Here is a 17,202-nt window from a genome sequence, read left to right as displayed (position 1 = left end):
TGAATTGTTACTGCTGTGCCAGGTCAGGGATCCGGTGATTAGACAAGAAAAGGCATGTGATTCATTGGAATATGTGAGCTTTCCCAGCACGGGGAGCTGCGCTGCCTGGAAACGGGCAAGAGAGCTGAAGAACACGTTTCTGTGTTTTAAAGACAGCCCGTGAAGATGGGCACTCAATCCTGTCCAGCCAAAGGCACTCAGGGATCACCACAGTAACAAACCAGTGCCTGCCCCATTGCACACCTCTGAAGCGCTGTAATTCACAGGAATTCACTGTCTGTGCCTGAACTGAGGGCCACCAACCCTCCTGCAGAGCCCAGCACCTCTGAAGCGCTGTACTTCACAGGAATTCACTGTCTGTGCCTGAACTGAGGGCCACCAACCCTCCTGCAGAGCCCAGCACCACGCTGCAGCCTGGGGGTGCACCTGGCCACTCTGGGGACACTGGCACCAACAATTGGACACTGGGGGAATATGACAGGGTCAAGAGGGGTTTTTCCAATCTTTCTGCTTTTCCTAAAAGAGAATCTCAGCAAATATAACTTGGGATTTATGAACAAACGAGCCTTGGCTCTCGTGTGACCTTTTCATGTGGTTCTGAGGGCAGCCTGCGCCTGGCTTTCTTTCACTGAATCACAGAATAATTTGGGGAAAGCCCTCTAAGATCATCGAGCCCAACCGTTCAATCTTTCAAGGAATCCTGGGATGGTTTGGGTTGGAAGGGACCTAAAAGACCACCCAGTTCCAATCCCCTGCCCTGGGCAGGGACACCTTCCACTAGAAAAGGGGTTCTCTGAGGGATTCGATTTTGGGAGCTGCTGCTCTTCTCCTCAGCCCATAAAACACTTAAAAGATAATAATTCAATAAGCAGTTTAAGATGACAGACCATCTTTGTGTTTCTTATCTCTGAGTTTACTTAGCACTAAGATAACCATAATAAATCCATTCATTATGCCTGAGATGTTTGTTGGCTCCAATTGCTGACAGGAGGAGAGGGGTTTGAGCAGTGCCAGGGTGAGCTCAGCACATCTGGCACCCCTGAGAACTCGGGGTGCATGTCCTGAACGCAGCAAGGACTGCTGGCATGGGTTTGGGATAGAACAGATACCGATGGCTGGAACATAACAGGAAATATTTATGGCCTGAGACTTCCTTTCTCACTGAGCTGGGCTGAGGTCCATCAGCGTCCAGCCCTGACCCTGCAGACCTTCCCCACCCTCACAGTCCGTGTGTCCATACTTCCCCACCACGGGGAGGTGCACGGGGGTGGAAATGTCCACGGCACCATCACCCCCCAGTGCCTGACCCTGAAGGGCAGCTTGAGTTCAGTTTTACTCTGTCAATAATCCCATGGCACACATGAGTTCAGTTTTATTTTATTAATAATCCCATGGCACACATGAGTTCAGTTTTACTCTGTTAAATCCCCAGCAGAAGTGATAAAATCTCAGGTGTAGCAGTGCAATTGCTCTGAGACAGAGAGGGAAGCTCTGTAAAACACATTTGCTGTTGCTGTTGTGTGTGTGACTCTCGGGGGACCCGAAAGCAGCAGCCAGGGAAGCTGAGGAGCATCACCAGAGCCCACCCTGAGCACAGGGCTTGGTTTCCCTCCCACAGCCCCTGCTCCCTGCCAGGGCAGCTGGGATCCTGCTGCTGCTGGGTGGAAGGAGCTGCCCACAGGTGGCTGGGCAGGTGACCCGGCTCTGCCCTCCTGCCTGCTGCCAGCCCTGGGGGCTTCTTCCTTTCTCTTTTGTTTTTAATGGAGCTCTTTTCCTTACCTCGATCAAGAGTTCTCCACCTCACCCAGCTCCTCATCCAAGTTTTAATTAAGATCAGCAGAGGACTCTGAACCTCTCAGACAAAGGCAGGCTATAAATGCAACAAATCCCATTTCCGAGAGGCGTCGGGCGAGATAAGAAAAGTCCCAATCCCCATATTTGCATTTTAAGGAAATTTGAAGAATCTGGGACCTAAGCATATTCCCGGCTATTTTTAGAGCCGGGCATTTCAGTTTTGTTATTCAGGTCAAAGCAGCTCTACGCCCTTCACCTCAGAGGCATTTGGGCTCTGCCTTTGGGCTCCAGCTTTCCAACCCGAGCTATAATTGTAGCAGATATTTGGGTGGGGGTAGGTGTGAATCCACGTGTATACATGTTTTTAGGCCTAGTGTGACTTTAAAAATAAAGTTTCTGATGCTACAAACACTTCCACATACCCTGAAGCAGACGTAATTAATACCATGGAGATGACTGCAGGAACATAAAATGCATTCCTGGGGACGAGGGGACATTCACTTACATCACCCAAGCTAGATCCACTGGAGATGTTTGTCATGTAAACGCTCAGCTGAGAAACTCCCAGGGAAGTAAACTCAGGACAAAAGTTGCTCCTTTTCCCAGTGTCCATTTTGTTTCCAGTGCAGGATTGTTTATGGGTTTTTTGGAGCCACTCTGGAGTTCCCTGAGGCAGGGGGTGAAGCCCATGGAATGAAACGAACTCGGGTCCTGCGATTCCGGGGTCAGAACTGTTTTGGGGTGAAACTCTGTAAACCTGGGGAGGCCAAAGAGCCACACGAGCCACGGTGCTTGGAGGGGGTGCCAGAGCTCCGAGCACCCGGGGTCTGCAGCAGGAGCATCAGCACGGCTGTGATTTATCTGCTCTCAGTGAGCTCCTCTCTGGCTTGCAGAACGCATCTGGACCAGCCTAATGAGCACATTCTTCACCATTAGAGAGGCTGTGGAGGGCTTCAAATATTTTAGACATGATTCACAGAGCCAAAAGGTCTTGTTTACTGATATGCTATTTATACCTAGCTCAATTAAACCACTTTGGAAAGAAAAAAATTCCAGGATGCCAACACTGGCAGTGCTGTTGGGAGTGAGCATCTCCTCGTTAAAAATGTTAGAAAAACACCATTAATAATTCTGATGGACTCTGTTTATGCCCCAGTCCCTGTCCAAGTGTCCTGCACGGTGTGGTTCTGGCAGCAGGAGAGCCCAGGTGGGGTTTGGCCGTGTCCTGGTGGCTGCTGGTGCCACATCCCTGGGGATGATGAGCTTTGCCACCAGCCCAGCCCTGGCAGCAGCTGGGGGACAGCAGAAAGAGGGGAATTGCCATTCTCAGAGAGGAGATGCCTGTTCCAAGGGGAGAGCCAAAGGACACCATCAGAACCTCAGCTTCTTGGGAATGCAGGGCTTTTGAACCCAGGGGTGAAAAGAATCTGGGCACGGATATCCACTGACACAGAGGGAGTTCAGTGTCCTGCAAAGTGCAGCTTCCTGAAGGCCCCTCAGCAGGGCTGAACCCCTCACCTCGGCATCCCCTCCGTGTGCCTGGGCCCCTCCTGGGACAGGGAGCAGCCTGAGCTCCCTGTGCCTGGCTCCAAACTCATGCCAGCCTCGACCCAGAGCAGGAAACTGAGAGACGAGGAGGAGAGGCAAGGATGAAGCTCCAAACTCATGCCAGCCTCGACCCAGAGCAGGAAGCTGAGACAAGGAGGAGAGGCAAGGATGAAGCTCCAAACTCATGCCAGCCTCGACCCAGGGCAGGAAGCTGAGACAAGGAGGAGTGTTCCTGTGGCAGGAGCGCTGGGAACGCTGCCATGAAATATTGAGACGTAAATCAGTGGTGGAGAGGAAGCACAACAGCTTTTATATAACACTTCAGAGCCATGTACTCATTAAATAACAAAGGTTTCTTTCCCTTAATACACTATTAACAAATTCCAAACCATCATATCTTTAAAAAATTGTCCTCCAGTCGAGTGGAAAGTGAACTAATGTGGGCTTAGAAAGAGGTTGGGAGTGCAACAAATTATAAATGCTTTCTACTTTATCAGCATTACAGAGTACTATTAATTTTAAAAATAGCTTCTAAAAACATACATGGCATACCATAATGGAGATGGCTGGGTTTCAATACATCATCCTGATGACTCTTTCCACAGCAATGAGTTATGCAGACACTGCTTTGCAAATATGGTATGTACGGGCGCAGGGAACTTTAAAAAAGGAGTTTTGTCTTTGGATTCAGGATGGGGCTGGGCTGGGATTCCCAGCAGGAGCACTCGTGGACCAGCTCCGTGTGATGGGACACTCCTTCCCACCTCACACTGTCCCTGCAGGAAATCCCTCCTCCCCTCGCCAGCTGGGACGGGCTCTCACAGCCTTTCTGAATGGTTAAAAATAAAGATATTAGTGGCAAGTGCTCTGTGACTGAGCAGCTCCTCGGCAGGGTTTGTGTGCCCGGGGTTTGGTGCTAATTGGCACCAGCTCCTCCTCGGGTCTCTGAATGGTAAGGGAGGCAGTTTCCATGGCAAGGGCTGTTTTTATTGGCTGCCTGCAGGAAAGAGACACACAAAACCCTAACTGGGGCCAGAAGCGAGTTACAAAAATCCCTGGGCAGCTCTAACTGGGGCCAGAAGCGAGTTACAAAAATCCCTGGGCAGCTGTAGCTTACCCTGGGGTTTGTTTGCTCGCCTGTTTTCTGTCCCTCGGGCTGCACAGCCCTGCACTCCTAACGCAGCAATTACAAACACGGGGGAGGCCAGTGGCCACGGCCAGCCCCCGAGGGCTCGGGCACAGCTCTGCCTCCCCTGGCAGCCCAGGGTGCCAGTGGCACCCCGAGGATGGGAGCCCCGGGCACCAGCCCTGCCGTGGCGGAGGCGCCGTGCCGCCTCTGCAGCCCTCTGCCCTTCTCCCAGCAGGAGCTTTTCAGCTGATCTGCCAAGTTCAGCCGAGCTGCCCCGAGCCCCGGGGTCCCTCAGGAGCCAGAGCCCCCTGTTGTGGCCAGGGCTGGCCCGAGGAGCAGGGTTTGTGCCACTTCACTGGGAAGGCACGCTCGGGTGTCTCTCGTGGCCCCTTCCATGTGCACTGCAGCACCAGATCCTGTCCAAGAGTCCTTCAGCTGTGACATTCCCAAATTTTCTTCCCCCCTGTTTACAGAACTATATTGTTACTTGCCTGGCAGGTCAGAATGTTCCTTACAGAGCTCGTGTGGGCTGCTTCCCTGGCTTCCCTGGGAAATAATCTTCTCTTATTTAGTAACTTGGGACCATCCTTAATTTAATCACCATTTACTGGTTCCCTAATTCAACCCGAAATAATTCATCGAAAGGCAGAAGATTCATTCCCTAAAGGAATTGGAACAATGGGCAGGCTGCAGTGGTAAGGTTGGCAAAGTGACTTGTGTTACTGCTGTATCACCTCTAAAAAATGCATGTTCCTACCCAGGAATGGCAGACTCCCCTTCCCTGTGTCCTGGGCTGTCAGACCTCCTTCCTCTGGGCATTGCCTCAGCCCTGCTCCCAGCCCTGTCTCCTGAGCTCTGTCTCCTGAGCTCTTCTTGCCCGCTGGGGAAGGTGGCAATGCATCCACGTGTGCTGTGCCACGTCCAGTGACAGACCTGCTCTATCCTCTTCTCACATGCAGACCCCTGCACAGCCCTTACATAACACTGTTTCTTCTCTTGTTGATGTGATTGTAGAGATAAATAATTCTGCTGGAGCAGTGCTGTGTGAAATCTTTACAATGACAGGTACAAGGAAATTCCTTTGCCCAGATTTACCTCCACGCGCTGCTGTGGAGCTCGGAGCTGTAAATCTGCTCCATCTGTGGCCAGGAGCCACATTCCAGACCCATGTTGTGAATGTGTGAGTGTGTCAGGCTGTGATGGATGGACACACGCACCGTGGGCACAGCCAGCCAGTGCCAGCCTGTCTTTCTTTCTTTCTTTCTTTCTTTCTTCTTTTCTTTCTTTCTTTCTTTCTTTCTTTCTTTCTTTCTTTCTCTTTCTTTCTTTCTTTCTTTTTCTTTCTTTCTTTCTTTCTTTCTTCCTTTCTTTCTTTTTCTTTCTTTCTTTCTTTCTTTCTTTCTTTCCTTCTTTCTTTCTTTCTTTCTTTCTTTCTTTCTTTCTTCCTTTCTTCCTTTCTTTCTTTCCTTCCTTTCTTTCCTTCTTTCTTCTTCTTTTCTTTCCTTCCTTCCTTTCTTTCTTTCTGTGTTCTGGCGCTGTTTGTTCTCCTGAGCCTACAGAACAGAATGAGAAGATTCCCTTTTTGCTGTTATTTGGGCAGTAGCTGAAGTGTGTCTCTCATTGGTGTGAATTTCCCACGTTTCAGAGACCCACTCAGGGAACAGAAATAACTTCATCTTTTAAAGCCATGGCACGTCTGCTGCCTTCTTCCCACCCACAGGTTTCCCTCCGAAATCACCCAGGTGCTCAGCCCCCATCAGTCCTTCCATGTCCCCTGCCAGCACCTCTGGCCATCTCTGCCAGCTCCCTTTCAACTCCCAGTTCAGCAGCCCCACCCCTCCTTTTTGTGGGTTTCCATCCCCTTCCCGGTGCTCTGGGGACACAGGAGAGAGGGCACTCGGGCATCAGGGTGCAGACTGAGCAGTCGGGAGCAGCATTGCTGGGAAACAGCACCTGCTCTGCTCTGCTCTGTTCTCTGCTCTGCTCTGTTCTCTGCTCTGTTCTGTTCTGCTCTGCTCTGTTTTCTGCTGTGCTCTGCTCTGTTCTCTGTTCTGCTCTGTCCTATCCTGCTCTGTCCTGTTCTCTGCTCTGCTCTGTTCTCTGCTCTGCTCTGTTCTCTGCTGTGCTCTGCTCTGTTCTCTGCTCTGTCCTGTCCTGCTCTGCTCTGCTCTGTTCTGTTCTCTGTTCTCTGCTCTGCTCTGCTTTGTTCTGTTCTCTGCTCTGTCCTGCTCTGCTCTGCTCTGTCCTGTTCTGCTGCCAGGGCCCGAAGTGGCTTACAGGGATCCCAAGGAGCAGTTCTGTTCCCCAGAACGTGGCACCCAGTCAGCAGCGCCTGTCTGGCGTGAGCTCGGGGAGGAATCACCCCAGGGCCCCGGGGCAGCCTGGCTGCAGGGAAACACGAGCATGAGTGGCCATCAGGGCTGTGCCATGTCAGAGCAGGGCAGCAGAGCCTGACCCTGGCCCTGGAGCAGCCCCAGGGCCACCGAACTGACCAAGAGATGAGGATTGTTGTTGGGGAGTGTCCTTTCCACTTGTCCAGGCCCTCTGGACACAGAGGGGCCACAACCCCCCCTCGCAGAGCAGACCCAGAGCAGAGCTCCTCGGGGCACCCAGGGAGGGAGAATCTGCCCGGGCAGGGGACAGTCACAGCCCCTGAGACCAAACCAGAGACAGCAGCTGAGCCCTGGGGAGCTGAACCAGCTGGGGCTGCTGAGGAGCCACGAGGAGGTGAGAAACAGGATTAACAACGAGGTGAGAAACAGGAAAAACAGCACTACTGGAGGGGTGGATAGAGAGAAACACGGGCACGTCCAGGTAATGTCACAAGGGCTGCCTGGCACACCCGGGACACGTCTGAGGCAGGCACTGGTGGCTCCCCCCCACCTGAATCTCGGCCATAAAGCCACGCTGTGCCCCCCGAGCTGAGTGAATGGCAAAAGGGCTTTCACTGCTCATGCTGGGCAGCGGCTCGCCAAGCTGCTCCTGCTGCTGAGCCGGGTCTGGAGAGGCCCTCCAGCTGCCCAGGATGCAGGCAGGGGCAGGGCTGGGCTCACATGGGGCACAGGAGCTCGTCCCAGGGGGAAATGCTCGGTGCCAGCGTTTGAGCAGGTGATGGGAGCTCCCGGGGACAGGGACACCAGCAGCGTCCCTGCCTCACAGCCCCGTGACACAGCATCCCCACGTGCTCCTTCAGCTTGCAAGAACATTTGATAAACTGGAGCTGAACTATAGGGAAATAAGTGCTTTCTTTTAAATCCATAGTTGTTTTTTGAACTTGCAAGCAGCCAGTTAAGCTGGATGGATTTAGAGAGGCCCTACAGTGTTTTTCTGTTGAAACACCAGATGATAAACACAATTTTTCTTGTGTCCCTGCAGAAAAAAGACAGCCTGGGGTAAGATGAAATGTTCCTTTACTTCCTTCTGACAATGGCCCATTTCTTCTTTTAGAGGATGATTAATATTTATTACTACAGTAAATGGCAATTTAAATATATGGTGCAGCCCTGCAGTGTATCATTAATTTAAGGAAACAGGACACCTCCTATCAAACCACAACGGGTCCTTCTGCAGTGAATAATGGGGGTGAGCTGGCAGCCTTTCCACAGGAGCTCCTGAACCCGTTCCCAAGCAGCAGCAGACTGTTCCCATGGCCCTGGTGGCACGCGGGCTGTCCCCAGGCGAGGCACCTTCGTTACACACTGCAAGCAAAAGGATCAGAAAGTGGGAACACGGCCACGACATGAACACCCATGTTCTGCTCATGAAGGCTGTGGGGAGAATTCCCCCGTCCTGCTCCGTCCTGCTCCATCCCAGGGCCGAGGTGGGGGCAGGCAGGACTGCTCTGTTTGTGGAAGGCCGCTGGAGATTCCTTCCAAAAGAGGGTTTGCAGCTGGGAGACAGACCTTGGTGGCCAAGTTTCAATGAAGAAGAGACTTTGCAGAGGAGGAATCTTTGTTTTCAGCTCTTTTTCTCTTTGAGATTCCTGAGCTGTTTTCAGCTGTGCCTTTTGGAAAGTTAAAAGAGGGCTCTTAGTGTCAAAATGAAAAACAGCTCAATCCATAAAACTACACGCCAGATTCTGAAGAGGAGCATCAGATAAGGTTAGCCCTCCTTTGCTAATGGTTCTATTTTTTAACTGCGATGATCTGCAAAATTACTTTTGTGACTTTTGCATTCTCGCATTTCTGAGATTTCTCCCTGGTAGTAAAGTTCCTAACGTCAAAACATTTCAGTCTTCAAAGGCAGCTCCAAGATCCTGGCAGGGACACACACAGAGGTGTCACAGACACTGGCCCGTGGCTCTCTGGACCTGCATTTCAGTGCCCAGTAAAGCCCTGGGGCGTGGGGCCAGCAGGTCTCTGTCATCTGGAGCCTGAAGGATTGACAGCCCCAGAGCAAACCCTGCTGCCCCAGAGAGCTGGATGCCCTGGTCACGTCTGCAGCAGCTCGCCTTGGTCTGCCCTGCCAGCCTGCTCATCCTCCCTGCCTGCAGCGCCTTCATCATCCAGCACCATCCTCCTCATCCTCCCTGCCTGCAGCACCTCCATCCTGCTGCACCATCCTCCTCATCCCCTGTGCCTGCAGTGCCTTCATCCTGCTGCACCACCCTCCTCATCCTCTGTGCCTGCAGTGCCTTCATCCTGCTGCACCACCCTCCTCATCCTCCCTGCCTGCAGCGCCTTCATCATCTGCTACCACCCTCCTCATCCTCTCTGCCTGCAGCGCCTTCATCATCTGCTACCACCCTCCTCATCCTCTCTGCCTGCAGCGCCTTCATCCTGCTGCACCACCCTCCTCATCCTCTCTGCCTGCAGCGCCTTCATCCTGCTGCACCACCCTCCTCATCCTCCCTGCCTGCAGCACCTTCATCATCTGGCCTGCCAGCCTCCTCATCCTCTCTGCCTGCAGCGCCTTCATCATCTGCTACCACCCTCCTCATCCTCTGTGCCTGCAGCGCCTTCATCATCTGGCACCACCCTCCTCATCCTCTCTGCCTGCAGCACCTTCATCCTGCTGCACACCCTCCTCATCCCGTCTCCAGCATTCCAGCACCTCCATCCTCCTATTCCAACTTCATCACCCCCAGCCCCTCCTCACCCCCAGCCTCCCAGCCCTGTGCCTGGCCCGTGCCCTCCAGCAGCCTCTGCTGACCTTTAGCAGCCCCAGGGCTGAAGCAGCCCCTCACCCTGGAGGGGTCCCACAGCAGCCTGGGCATGACCCCACAGCAGCCTTGGATGGCCCCACAGCAGCCTGGGATGGTTCCATGGCCCCACAGCAGCCTGGGATGGCCCCACAGCAGCCTGGGATGGTTCCATGGCCCCACAGCAGCCTGGGATGGTTCCATGGCCCCACAGCAGCCTGGGGATGGCCCCACAGCAGCCTGGGATGGTTCCACAGCCCCACAGCAGCCTGGGATGGTTCCATGGCCCCACAGCAGCCTGGGGATGGTTCCACAGCCCCACAGCAGCCTGGGGATGGTTCCATGACCCCACAGCAGCCTGGGATGGTTCGATGGCCCCACAGCAGCCTGGGGATGGTTCCATGGCCCCACAGCAGCCTGGGATGGTTCCACAGCCCCACAGCAGCCTGGGATGGCCCCACAGCAGCCTGGGATGGTTCCATGGCCCCACAGCACCTGGGGATGGCCCCACAGTCCCCAGCAGCCCCAGCTGGGTTTGGGCAGCACCGGCTGGGCAGCACAGGCTGGCCCCACAGCAGCTCCCACGTGCTCAGGAGCTGGCCATGTCAGGCTGCCCCTGAGCAGCACAGCGCAGGCTGAAGCAAAGGAAGCCCTTGACTCGAAATAAAAGGGCAAAAAGGAAATCCATTTTCTGCGTGAACATTGCATGTCATTTCTCACTTTATGGACAGGCTGCCAGAGTCCCCAGCCTCTGACTGCTCCGTGATTTCAAGCCCTTTACTCACCACAAATAATCTTTTGATGATGAAACCAACTGCGTAAACTTTGGAAGAAAGACCCTGCCTGAATATAGCCAAATTAGGAAAGCCCTCCCGCGACAGCTGTGTTCAAAACCACACGTATTGCTGGTTTATTTTTTAATCTACATCACTGAACCTATTTTTGACTACAAACGGGATGACTCATTTGATCACCACCAGTGAAAAAACAGTGTGTGTGTCGCCACAAAGTATTTCTTAGAGTTGATGCAGTATTTTCTTTCCTTCCTACTTCGATCCCGTATCTCTGTAAATCAGCCACAGGCAAAAGCAGCCCATACAAAAATTTAGGTTATCTTATTCATTATTTAATGGAGAAGGAGCTGCCTGGCTTTGACTGGCCTTTGTCTGCAGTTTAGATTAGTTTCTTCCATTTATTTTCCTGTCATTTCCCTTTGATTGCTGTGCTCCAACTGGGGATCCAGGAGATGAAAATTTCTCCCAAAACATTTCAACCAAATCTGTAGCTGTACTACGACGTTCACGGGAGGGGGAAACACTGAACTGAAAGCAGCTGCGGAGCCGTATTTTCTACTTCATTTATCCCTTTATGTTTGCACAAAAGAGAAAAATTGAAAATTAGCCAAGAATGGAATAGCCCAGATTCCCTCCTGGAAAACACGGCAGGGTTTGCAGCAATCCCTTCACCCACGGCCCCTCTTCCTGCGGCTGGCAATGCTCCCGGAGGGGCCAGCCCTGCCCGGGGGCTGCTGGGGGGCTCGCTGCTGGCGCCCCGGGGCGTGCTGGCTGCCCCAGCAGCAGCAGTGCCATCAGCCCTGGCCGTTTCTGCGTCTGTGGGCCAGCCTGTCACCTGGGTCGGGTGAATTAGTCAAGGAGCCCTTCAGGCAGCGCCTTGAAGGGGCACTCCTGGGCTGGGGGTGCCCGGGAAGCATCGGGGCTCAGCAGCCCCAGAGCCTGCAGCCCCAGCTGCCAGGGGAGCAGCCAGTGTCCCTGCAGCTGCCAGGGGAGCAGCCAGTGTCCCTGCAGCTGCCAGGGGAGCAGCCAGCCTCCCTGCAGCTGCCAGGGGAGCAGCCAGTGTCCCTGCAGCTGCCAGGGGAGCAGCCAGTGTCCCTGCAGCAGCCAGGGGAGCAGCCAGCCTCCCTGCAGCTGCCAGGGGAGCAGCCAGTGTCCCTGCAGCTGCCAGGGGAGCAGCCAGAGTCCCTGCAGCTGCCAGGGGAGCAGCCAGCCTCCCTGCAGCTGCCAGGGGAGCAGCCAGTGTCCCTGCAGCAGCCAGGGGAGCAGCCAGAGTCCCTGCAGCAGCCAGAGTCCCTGCAGCTGCCAGGGGAGCAGCCAGCCTCCCTGCAGCTGCCAGGGGAGCAGCCAGTGTCCCTGCAGCTGCCAGGGGAGCAGCCAGCCTCCCTGCAGCAGCCAGTGTCCCTGCAGCTGCCAGGGGAGCAGCCAGTGTCCCTGCAGCAGCCAGCCTTCCTGCAGCTGCCAGCCTTCACCCCTTTCTCCACAGGTGCCTTTGGTTTCCTCCCAGCCTCCACTGCAGGCACAGCTTTGGCCCTTCCTGCGCCTGGGCTCCTGAGGAAATCACAAAATCCTTGGGAACCTCCTTCTGTGCCCCCCACTCTGCCTGTCCCCTGCAGCTGGGCTCCAGCCTCACCTCCTGCTGCCCCAGAGCCTCCCCCGAGCCAGCCAGGTGCCATTGTGGCCAGGTGCCACCCGGGGCATGAGGAGCTGTGAGCCAGCACAGTGGGGCTCCCAGGGGACCCCAGCTCCTCTCCTGGGGACCCCAGTGACCTCCCAAGCCCCTGGGGACACAGAGGAGCTCAGGGGAGCTCAGGGGAGCTCAGGGGAGCAGGGCAGCCTGGAGAGGAGCTCAGGAGAGCAGGGCAGCCTCGAGAGGAACAGAGGAGCTCAGGGGAGCAGGGCAGCCTGGAGAGGAGCTCAGGGGAGCTCAGGGGAGCTCAGAGGAGCAGGGCAGTCTGCCTTCAGCCCAGGAGCAGTCTGGGCATCACCCCTGCTGATGCCAGCAGAAACGGGCCTGCCAGGGCCAGGCTGCTGCCCCGGAGCCCGGCACACCTGGGGAGGTGGCGGTGACCCCTCGGTGCTGTCCTGGAGCCCGGCACACCTGGGGAGGTGGCGGTGACCCCCCGGTGCTGCCCCGGAGCCCGGCACACCTGGGGAGGTGGCGGTGACCCCCCGGTGCTGCCGGGACAGCTCTGTGCTGATAAAAGCTGCCGTGAGCCACGGGAGGCTGAGCTCCCGATTCCCGTAAGCGAGCATCCCTGCCCGATTGCGGGCAAGGGACGGGGTGAGTCCCGCCGGCTCCGCTGGGCTCAGGCACACGATGATTCTGTCCCCTCCTTGCGCTGAGCTAAGAATAGCCCGGGCTCCTTTCAGCCCTGATCCCCTGCTGGCGGCCGGCCCGGCCCCGCTGCTCCCGGAGCCGCCTGCAGAGCACCTCCACCTTTCCTGGAGAGCAGCTTTCCTGGAGAGCACCTCCACTTTTCCTGGAGAGCAGCTTTCCTGGAGAGCACCTCCACTTTTCCTGGAGAGCAGCTTTCCTGGAGAGCAGCTTTCCTGGAGAGCACCTCTACCTCTCTGAAGCTCATCTCCACCTCTCCTGGAGCTCACCCCAACCTCTCGTGGATCCCACCTCTCCTGGAGCTCACCTCTCCAACTCCTGGATCCCACCTCTCCTGGAGCTCATCTCTCCCTCTTCTGGATCTCACCTCTCCTGGAGCTCACCTCTCCTGGATCCCACCTCTCCCTCTCCTGGAGCTCACCTCTCCTGGATCCCACCTATCCCTCTCCTGGAGCTCCCCTCCCCCTGTCCCCGCTGCCCTCTCTGCCCCAGGGCCTGCCAGGACACTGCAGCTCATCCCCAGGGACAGCATCCACAGCTGTTTATCCCCGTGCAGCCTGGCACCCCAGAGAGCTCCCACACCAGGAGGCTCTGAACCTGGGCAGGGACAAAGTGCCCTCTCACCCTGCCCCTGTGTCCCTGTCACTTGCCATGATTTGTGTGTGCTAGCAGCAGTCACACCTGCTCCAGATGCATTTCACTGTGAAAGGAAGCCTCCAGAAGGGTTTCCCTCTTATTCTGGTGCTGGGTTTGTGCTGCTGGAAAGCCTTGGCTGCACAGGGAGCTGCTCAGCACCTGCAGCTTTGCTCAAAACTGCTGCTTAAAACCCAAACAGCCAGCAACTCCCCAGCTGTCACTGTCACCCCAAACTTCCCCTGCTAGGTGGACTCCCCGCACACCCAGAAACGTTCCCTGCACGCCCGCCCAAGGCGTGAGCTGGGTTCCCTGGGAGCCTGGCAGGCCTGGGGACCTGCCACGGTGTCCCCGTGGTGGTGGCAGCATGGCAGTGCCCCTGCTCCTGCTGGGCGCTGGCGTGTCACCCCTGCCCGTGGCGCCCTGCAGTCCCTGGGTGAGTTCTTTCCTACGCCCCGCGTGCGTGTGTGCCCTGGGAAAGGGAGATAATGTCACCCCATTGCCATGTCAAACCTTTCCCGGGGCTGCCAAGCCCTTCATGGGCTTGAAAAACAATATCCCTGTGCTGTTTGTTCTCCGTGCTCGCTCCCAAAATGCCTCTGCAAGGTCGGCTTCCAACGCCCTCCCTGGAGGGACTTTATCTTCTGCTGTTGCTTTTTTACCCAGATTTTCTGGAGGATGCTCAAATACCTCCTCTGCAAACGCTCAGACGTTCCCTCAGGGGCACACTGCTGCTCTCCAGAGGGGCTGCCAGCCCCCGGGGCCCGTGGCCCTCCTGCTGTACCCTGCCAGCGTCACCTGCCGTGCTCCTGCCCCGTGCTCTCCTCAAGAGGAGAAACCCCTGCTCCCAGGGCTGGATCTGGAGGCACCGGGGGATCCCGGAGGGACTGGGGGATCCTGGAGGGACTGGGGGATCCCAGAGGCACTGGGGGATCCTGGAGGCACCGGGGGATCCTGGAGACACTGGGGGATCCTGGAGGGACTGGGGGATCCTGGAGACACCGGGGGATCCCGGAGGGACTGGGGGATCCTGGAGGGACTGGGGGATCCCGGAGGCACTGGGGGATCCCAGAGGGACTGGGGGATCCTGGAGACACTGGGGGATCCTGGAGGCACTGGGGGATCCCGGAGGGACTGGGGGATCCTGGAGGCACTGGGGGATCCCGGAGGGACTGGGGGATCCTGGAGGCACAGACGGGATCCCGGAGGCACTGGGGGATCCTGGAGGCACTGGGGGATCCTGGAGGGACTGGGGGATCCTGGAGGGACTGGGGGATCCTGGAGGGACTGGGGGATCCTGGAGGCACTGGGGGATCCTGGAGGCACAGACAGATCCCAGAGGCACTGGGGGATCCCAGAGGCACTGGGGGATCCTGGAGACACCGGGGGATCCTGGAGGCACTGGGGGATCCTGGAGGGACTGGGGGATCCTGGAGACACCGGGGGATCCCGGAGGCACTGGGGGATCCTGGAGGCACTGGGGGATCCCAGAGAGACTGGGGGATCCCGGAGGCACTGGGGGATCCCAGAGGCACAGACAGATCCCAGAGGCACTGCCGGACCCTGGAGGCACAGACGGGATCCCAGAGGCACTGCAGGATCCCAGGGGCACAGACAGATCCCGGAGGCACTGCCTGACTCCAGAGGCACTGCAGGATCCCAGAGGCACAGGCAGATCCTGGAGGCACTGCCTGACCCCAGGGGCACAGACAGATCTCGGAGGCACTGCAGGATCCCAGGGGCACTGCAGGATCCCAGGGGCACAGGCAGATCCCAGAGGCACTGCAGGATCCCAGGGGCACTGCAGGATCCCAGAGGCACTGCCTGACCCCAGAGGCACTGCCTGACCCCAGAGGCACTGCCTGACCCCAGAGGCACTGCAGGATCCCAGGGGCACTGCCTGACCCCAGAGGCACTGCAGGATCCCGGAGGCACTGCCCTCTCGGTGCCGGCTGCTGTGCCCCGGGGGAGCCCCGGCAGTGCCCGGGGCAGCGGGAGCGGTGGCACCGCTGTCCCCAGGGGATGCTGAGGCTGGAGTGGAGCATTCACAGACCCAGCTGGCCCTGCAGGGACCCAGGCCACGCCGCCCAGAGCGGCAGCACGCCCCGCTCTTCCCCTGGAAGCGGAGCAGAGCGTGGCTGGGCACCGACACAGCGCGCTCAGGGCTGCTTCCCTCTCCTGCCGGCGCGCTGCCAGCCTTTGCTGCTGGACACTCATTGCCATGTCCACAGGGCTGCTGAGAACTCTGCTCCTTCATTTGGAAAAGCATCTCCAGCTCCGTGTGACCCCGGGCTCTTGGTTTCCCTGTTCCCCTGCTCTGCAGGAACGCTGTGAGAAACTTCGGAAGAAAACGCACCAGCAAGGGAGAAATTAAACCGAGGAGAGTTTGGGGTTTTTTGTTTCAGATTGCAGCTCTGAGGAGCCAGCTGGGCCCCGCGTGGGGCTGTGCTCCTAGATCACGGACAGAGCAGGCAGCTGGATGCTGGTTTCTGCAGTTCAGGGTTTCTCCCGGGCTCAGGCACAATGAGGAAGGGAGAATGGCTGGGGTCAGTGGAGCTGCGAGCCAGGGGAGGGAACTGGGAGCATGTGCAGCCCTGGCTCCCTCACCTGCACAAAGGGGCTTTGTGCTGCACCTCTTGGCCTCAGCAGGGGCAGGCAGGAATGTTTGTCGGAGCAGGCAGGAATGTTTGCTAAAGCAGTAAAGACCTCACCAATCCACGTTAAAAAAAACCTAAAATACAAAAGGCAATAGATTGTCATTCAGTGCTCAAGTCCATTGAAATAACAAGAGAAACGTGGCTTTGGACAGTTTCTTCTGCTAAAAACATTCCTTGTCTGTCTGCTGTGATAAACTGCCCCAGCACATTCCTGTCTGATCCGGAAACCATTTCCCTGTGCTCGGTGTCAGCCACGCTGGGATGGGAGGATGGTGGAACAGAGGGACAGAGGGACAGAGGGACAGAGGGACAGAGGGACAGAGGGACAGTCCCCGGCCAGCCACGACAGGCAGCTGCCAGCTCTCCCCACCCCAGCCAGGGGCTGCACAGTGCTTGGGTACCCGCAGCCCATCAGCCCCTGGCTGCCCGCAGCCCATCCGGCGCCGCTGCTTTGGGCAGGAGCATTTACCAATTCCGTTCTTTTCGCCCTCTTTTTAAAGCCCCAGGGACGGTGCTGTCCGAGCACAGAGCCCCAGCATGGTGTGGATACTGAAAAGGATGACCTTCACTCAGTTCCATCCTCCCTGGCGTGGCAGGGACACCTCCCACTGTCCCAGGTCACTGCAAGCCCTGTCCAGCCTGGCCTGGGCACTGCCAGGGATCCAGGGCAGCCCCGGCTCCTCCGGGCACCCGTGCCAGGGCTGCCCACCCTGCAGGGAACAGTTCCTCTGCAGTGTCCCATATCCCCATGCCCTCTCTGAGGCCATTTGCCCTGTCCCCATCCCTGTCCCCATCCCCATCCCTGTCCCTGTGCCCCTGTCCCCATGTCCCTGTCCCTGTGTCCATGTGTCCCTGTGTCCCCCTGTCCCTGTCCCCGTGTCCCTGTGTCCCCCTGTGTCCCTGTCCCTGTGTCCCTGTCCCCCTGTGTCCCCGTGTCCCGTTTTTCCCGGTCCCGCTGTCCCCCTGTCCCCCTGTGTCCCCCTGTCCCTGTCCCTGTGTCCCTGTCGCTGTGTCCCTGTCCCTGTGTCCCCGTGTCCCGCTTTTCCCGGTCCGCTGTCCCCCTGTACCCCTGTCCCTGTGTCCCTGTGTCCCCCTGTCCCTGTCCCTGTCCCCGTGTCCCTGTCCCTGTGTCCCCGTGTCCCGCTCTTCCCGGTCCCGCTGTCCCCGCCGCT

Source organism: Motacilla alba, chromosome 12, assembly GCF_015832195.1.
Source record: "Motacilla alba alba isolate MOTALB_02 chromosome 12, Motacilla_alba_V1.0_pri, whole genome shotgun sequence".
NCBI classification, from domain to species: Eukaryota; Metazoa; Chordata; class Aves; order Passeriformes; family Motacillidae; genus Motacilla; species Motacilla alba.
The sequence above is the reverse complement of the archived record's forward strand: the minus strand, read 5'-3'. Positions refer to the sequence as shown.